Genomic DNA, 5,612 nt, shown 5'->3' with positions numbered 1-5,612 from the left:
ATATTTTGAATCAGAAATATAAATTAACATGATGGTATAACTAATATTTTAGTACTGAATATTTTTAAGTAATAATTAATATTTATTATCAAAGTTAGCTGATTTGTAATAAAAAATATTTCAACCAACTGTGTAAGCGTGCTTTCTTTGTATTGATGCAGGTTTTGAAATAAACTGATGCGCTTGGTATTTATTAAATGTTTTATTTATTATTAATAAGTGAAGAGATTCATAACTTCTTAAATAAATAAAATAAATAATAATCATTTTAGACGTTTCCGGGAACTGATGAAAGAAAAGACACGTGCGAAGGACGATGATACGTTAATTTTTAAAATTAAGTTTTGAATATTTAATTATTAATTCGTTACATGATTAAATGTTTAATCTCCATTGACGACTAAAAAGTGAATTAACTTTGCGAACAGCTCACACAATTATGATACCTGTTATTATGTGAAATTTTATGTCCATAAGTGCACTTATTAACCGCATATAATAAGAAAAACTTATTATGAATTAAATTATTCTAAGAATTTGATCAATAACTTAAGGCTCTGTCAATATATTTTTTGCAAGATTCAATTGAAAGTTTCAATTATATTTTACAAGTTATTTTTTAAGGAAGTTCTAGCGGAGATGCCGCGCAAGATATCCGGTTTCCGGGAATGAGAGCATTTCTGGAGCAATTTATTATTTCTTAGAAGAACCACCATTTAATAACTCAATTGGTTTTCAAACTGCTATTGAAATTGGTATTGAGATATATTTGGGTAATCAAACTTTTATTTCCGTTTGCTGGTAAGTACACATCTTGAATCATAATAATTATTAATTATTTAATCAGTTCTTAGTACATATATGTGCTGCGTATTTAATATTATATCGTATTGATTTCTATAAAATTCAATATCATATAAAAGATGTATTTTGATTATTAAGTATGTAAGTTTGAAGTTAATTTTGATCGCCGACGTACCTTTATTTTAGGTTCAAGGTCTGTACTTCTAAATCACGATTTGTTTATCGTTATTATAATTAGAGTTCTTAAGAACTAATGAAAATTATTATCTCCATAGTAAGCACCAATTTGAATATTCATTTCACCTAGTACTATCGTTAAAAATCATTTTTTATACGACACATGTAATTATTTCATTTACATGTCCTGAGTAATAACTTTCAGTAGTACAATTTACAATTTTCTATATTTATTTGTTACTTTCGAGTACAAACATTTGTAGTCTTCTGTGTTCTAGTATTTCAGTCCCTCTCATAATTCTTCACATATCGCGCATAACTTCAGTGCCAATATGGGTCCGACTCGGTTTCCTTTTCACACATAATAAAATTTAGTCCTCTTCTCATTCTCTGCGGTACTTGTTCATTTTTTGTTAGAATCAGTTTTGTCAAAGAGTGCCTCATTAAATATGCTTCTGAAGCAAATTTAATTTGCTTACAGGTTATTTTCAAGTAATTGCGCACCTTGTAATTTGAAAACATGCTGTAAGAAACTTGAATTTAACGTACAATAATATTTTTTGTAGCAATTCATTCATCAAAATTGTAACAGTCTTATTACAAAATTGTAAATTAGGTACAAAAAAGATATACAAAAAATACAATACCGAATATAAAACAAAAAGCGTAAAAATAAAATAAAATAATAAACAGTGATATAAAAATAATGTACAATCCATGAAAACTAGCTATCGTGTTGTTTATCGTATTATAAAATCAAGTTTGAATGATAACATTCTAGATCCTCCCCCACGAGTAATGCCAAAGGCGGTTTACGTGATCAGTGGCAGGGCAAAGCGGAGGTTTTAGTCGGTATTATACCAGGGCGGTATAGAGCCTGACACACACCCAGACAAAACACCAGTCTGGATGCATAAAGGCATTTCCTTCGCGATAAAAAAGCTATCGTGTTGTAAGAGATTAGTGATATAAAAACTCAGAATTAGTAGGAATTACGGAATGTAAAGGGAATTTATAAATTCAAAAAAAATATGATGAATAATAAAAAACGTATGAGCTGTTTAAAGGAAACTTTGCAATTTTAGCTCCGTTTAGTATAAAAATCGCGTTTCAAGTATACCGCGTTATAGGGATTGGCTTTATATACTCGCTGGTTTTAATACTAACTCTTAAATTACCGACGCCAATATTAATTGCTTGCGACAGAACCTGTACCCAGCGGTTCCTGGTGTAATGGTTAGCACTCTGGACTTTGAATCCAGCGATCCGAGTTCAAATCTCGGTGGAACCTTGTCGAATTTTTATCACTTTTTTATATTTTTATTTCATTTTTCTAATAATTCTAATCTTAATTTTTTCTTAAAAATAACAAACATTGTTTATATTACACAAACAAGCATTATTTAACAGTCGGGTGTGTGCTTGTATGGGATTCTGTGCCAGTTGCCGGCCCCTGTACCATATTATTGATTATAACAAAGGGAGACGGCGCATCTGTGCAATGTGTGTTTTTGCACGGACACACGTTCAGGTACGTGCACGAGATTTAATAAGATTTTTACAAATTTCATAATTTTTATTTTATAATCTGTGATCGATAGTTTTCGTGCGAACTCGGTGACGGATGTAAGTGAAAAATGAATACCATCCGAACAAAAATGACCGCCGCGATGAACTGTCAATTTCGGTCGGATGAGATTTTATGAAAATTAGTTCATTTGAAAGGATTCGATAGTTGGGATAAATATGAAAAACTATTGTGAGTGGAAGTGCATTTTGTAATCAAGTTTTAAACCCAAACTTAGATCTGTGCAAATTTATATTAAAGTTAAAATTTTTGTAAAGTGGTTTTATGATATTAGTGCAATGTAAGTTATAAATTTTGCCTAGGTAATGGATTCTGTTTACTTTTATAATGCACATGAAAAAGTTTTATAATGTAATGAAATCTAAAAACATGAGTTGAAATGAACCATTTCCGTACCAAGTTGATTAAAATGTTGTGAAAACTTATTACAATCGACTGAACAAATCGACAGTTCGTGTACGAATAATGCTAAAAGCAATATCTTGTGAATTTAAATTAAGTTTACTCAATATTTAAAACGAATAAGTATATAAGATCAAATTAAATAGCAGATTTATTTGACTGGTAAATTTATAAATTATACAATCCAAAATCTATTGAATTGTTATCGTTTGTTGTTACACAGTAAAATTTCAAACAAAATTGCACACAGGATTATTTTTAGGTGTAGCCAACCTTGTTGTGAAAATTAATGAAATATTATATTTTATATCAACTCTGAAGTTTGTTATAGAAAATGTGGAAATTATTAATTTAAAATATAACAGAATAATTATTTAACGTTTTGTTGATAATAATAACCCAAATTCATTATTGTTGTCATTTTATAAATAAAATAAATTAAATTGAAAAATTATGCAAATGCATTTTGTGAATAATTATTTACTCACTAATCGACATAACGAATAAATAATTTATATCGAATTAAAATTTGTGGTACCGGAGCAAAATAATAGCTGGAGCAATTTAAATAAAAATATTGTCCTAACTTCATGCGACAATTTAATTTTGTAACAATGACAATTTCACTAGAATCGTTAAATGCGATAATTTACAACAAGCTATTATAATAACTATTAATTAAATTATGAATGCGATAAGCATAGACCGCAACAGAACATTCGAATACGAAATAAAACGGGTTAAATATTTAACGTACATATGTGTCCTCTAAAAATGGCAGTTTCAATGCCTGTTTGCTAGTGCAATGTTCGTGGGCGCCATGTACCCCTCGAGTGTTTCATCCGGGGCTTCCGCAGCAGCAGAACAGCGAAACGGCGGCACCGGAACGTCGGTGACCTCGTTTGCCGGATCGGCATGACAAAACGCCGGCCCCGCCGCACCGCTATCAGGCGGCGGGGCCCCTCAGATGTCGAGCAATGTTCCGCCTCAGACGAAGCAGCCGATTAAGAGCGCCCTCAGGTCGTCGAGCAGCGCCACCGGTCCTGCCGGCACCTCCCGACAACCTCCCAGGACAATAGAGGAATTCATAGAGTATCAGGTAAGCAAAAATGGGTGACCCAGTTTAATCCGTGTGTGACCTGCGAATGAGGTCAAACATGAAAGAATTTGACAGAGGAGAGTTTTTTAAGCTTTACTTTAAAGAAGTAACTTTTGGTTCCCTGCAATTTTCCTGTCTTCTCCCATAAAGTTGCCAGGTTATAATCTCAAGATTTAACTAGTGGAGCGCATGGCATCGTGCCTTAAGGCAAATAGCTGGAACTTCCCGTACCAATAATTATTTTTTTTTGTAAACGATTAATATTTTTGAAAAAAATAGATTTTTGAGAAATTATAAGTTTGACAAAAAATTACTTTTTTAAAAAAAAAAATAATTGAAAAAAAAATGTTTTCTTTATTTTGACATATTTTGGAAATTCCGAACTTTACTTCAAAGCAATCGTACTGCTTTAATTGCATAGAGATGAAATGTCAAAGCGCGTAAGCGCAGCGTCCCCGTCTAACGGATAAACATTGGTACGGAACCCATACGAATGTAAACAAAATTTATACTTATTGTTAAAATCTCTATAAAATATCTGATAATTTGATGTGCATATGTCTAATGATCATTTTTGACCGCCAAATGGCATTTTTTTACTTTTTTCATTAGATCTCCGAAACCGCTAGACTTGCCTTCATGAAAATTTGATCAATTCTTCATCTTGTCAATACAAGTATAATGTTTCGTTCTCTTAAAAACTGATTTACCATTTTTGGCACTTTTTGCCCCGTATCTACGGAACGTCTAGACCTGCATTTGCCAAAAACTAATTAGCACGTCTCCTTATCATACGAACCGAATGTTTTTTTCGAATTATTCAAATCGGTTGATCGGTGTTCCCAAAATCGTCGATGAAAATTTGTATCCGCACACACACACATACACGCCACACACACATACATCAATTTTTTCTAAGGTATGCCAAAATATTCAGAAACCTTTGAAACGTAAAGATATATAAAAACTTTCATTTTCGATTTTTTTGCGATTACTATAACTTACCCTACGGGATGTTAACAATAGTCATTTTGATATATCGAGAAAATTCAAAATATTACGCAAAGAAAAAGTTATGTCTTCATCATTTAGGACTAAATTCATTCAACAACTTAAATATTTCTATGTCATAATTTAACCCTTTCTACTCGCAAATTCTGAGATTTATATGAATTTTGCTGCCGCAGCGTCGGCATCCGAGTGCAAAGGGTTAATGTATGGTTTCCCGGTAGATAGTAAATTAAAATTTCATGAACATTTAAGTTTGTAATCAATGTTATGGATTTATATTAAAATGTCTGTAAATATATCAACCTATAGCCGCATCAAAATCCAGGAGGAGTAAACCTGAGGCTCTCCTTATTAGCAGTAGGAGATAATAAGATACAATGATTTTTAAAATTTATTATATGTGTGATTAATTCACTATCTTTAATGAAAATGTATGCTCGATATTCAACTAAATGATAATTATTTAAAATATATAACTAGTGGTGCATGGCATAATGCCTTAAGGCAAATTACTAGAACTTTCCGTACCAA

At 31.6% G+C, this 5,612-nt stretch overlaps 1 non-coding gene across 1 annotated transcript; it reads left to right on the top strand.

The window, feature by feature from the left end:
- Positions 1-2,201: 2,201 nt before the first annotated feature.
- On the top strand, positions 2,202-2,272 carry Trnaq-uug. Its single transcript has one exon. It is a non-coding gene; the product is annotated as a tRNA-Gln (tRNA).
- Positions 2,273-5,612: the final 3,340 nt, after the last annotated feature.

Source organism: Ctenocephalides felis, unplaced genomic scaffold (assembly GCF_003426905.1).
Source record: "Ctenocephalides felis isolate EL2017-DRISC unplaced genomic scaffold, ASM342690v1 CF-g0.4_SCAFFOLD_03571, whole genome shotgun sequence".
Classification (NCBI taxonomy): Eukaryota; Metazoa; Arthropoda; class Insecta; order Siphonaptera; family Pulicidae; genus Ctenocephalides; species Ctenocephalides felis.
This window is presented reverse-complemented; position numbering and strand designations above follow the sequence as displayed.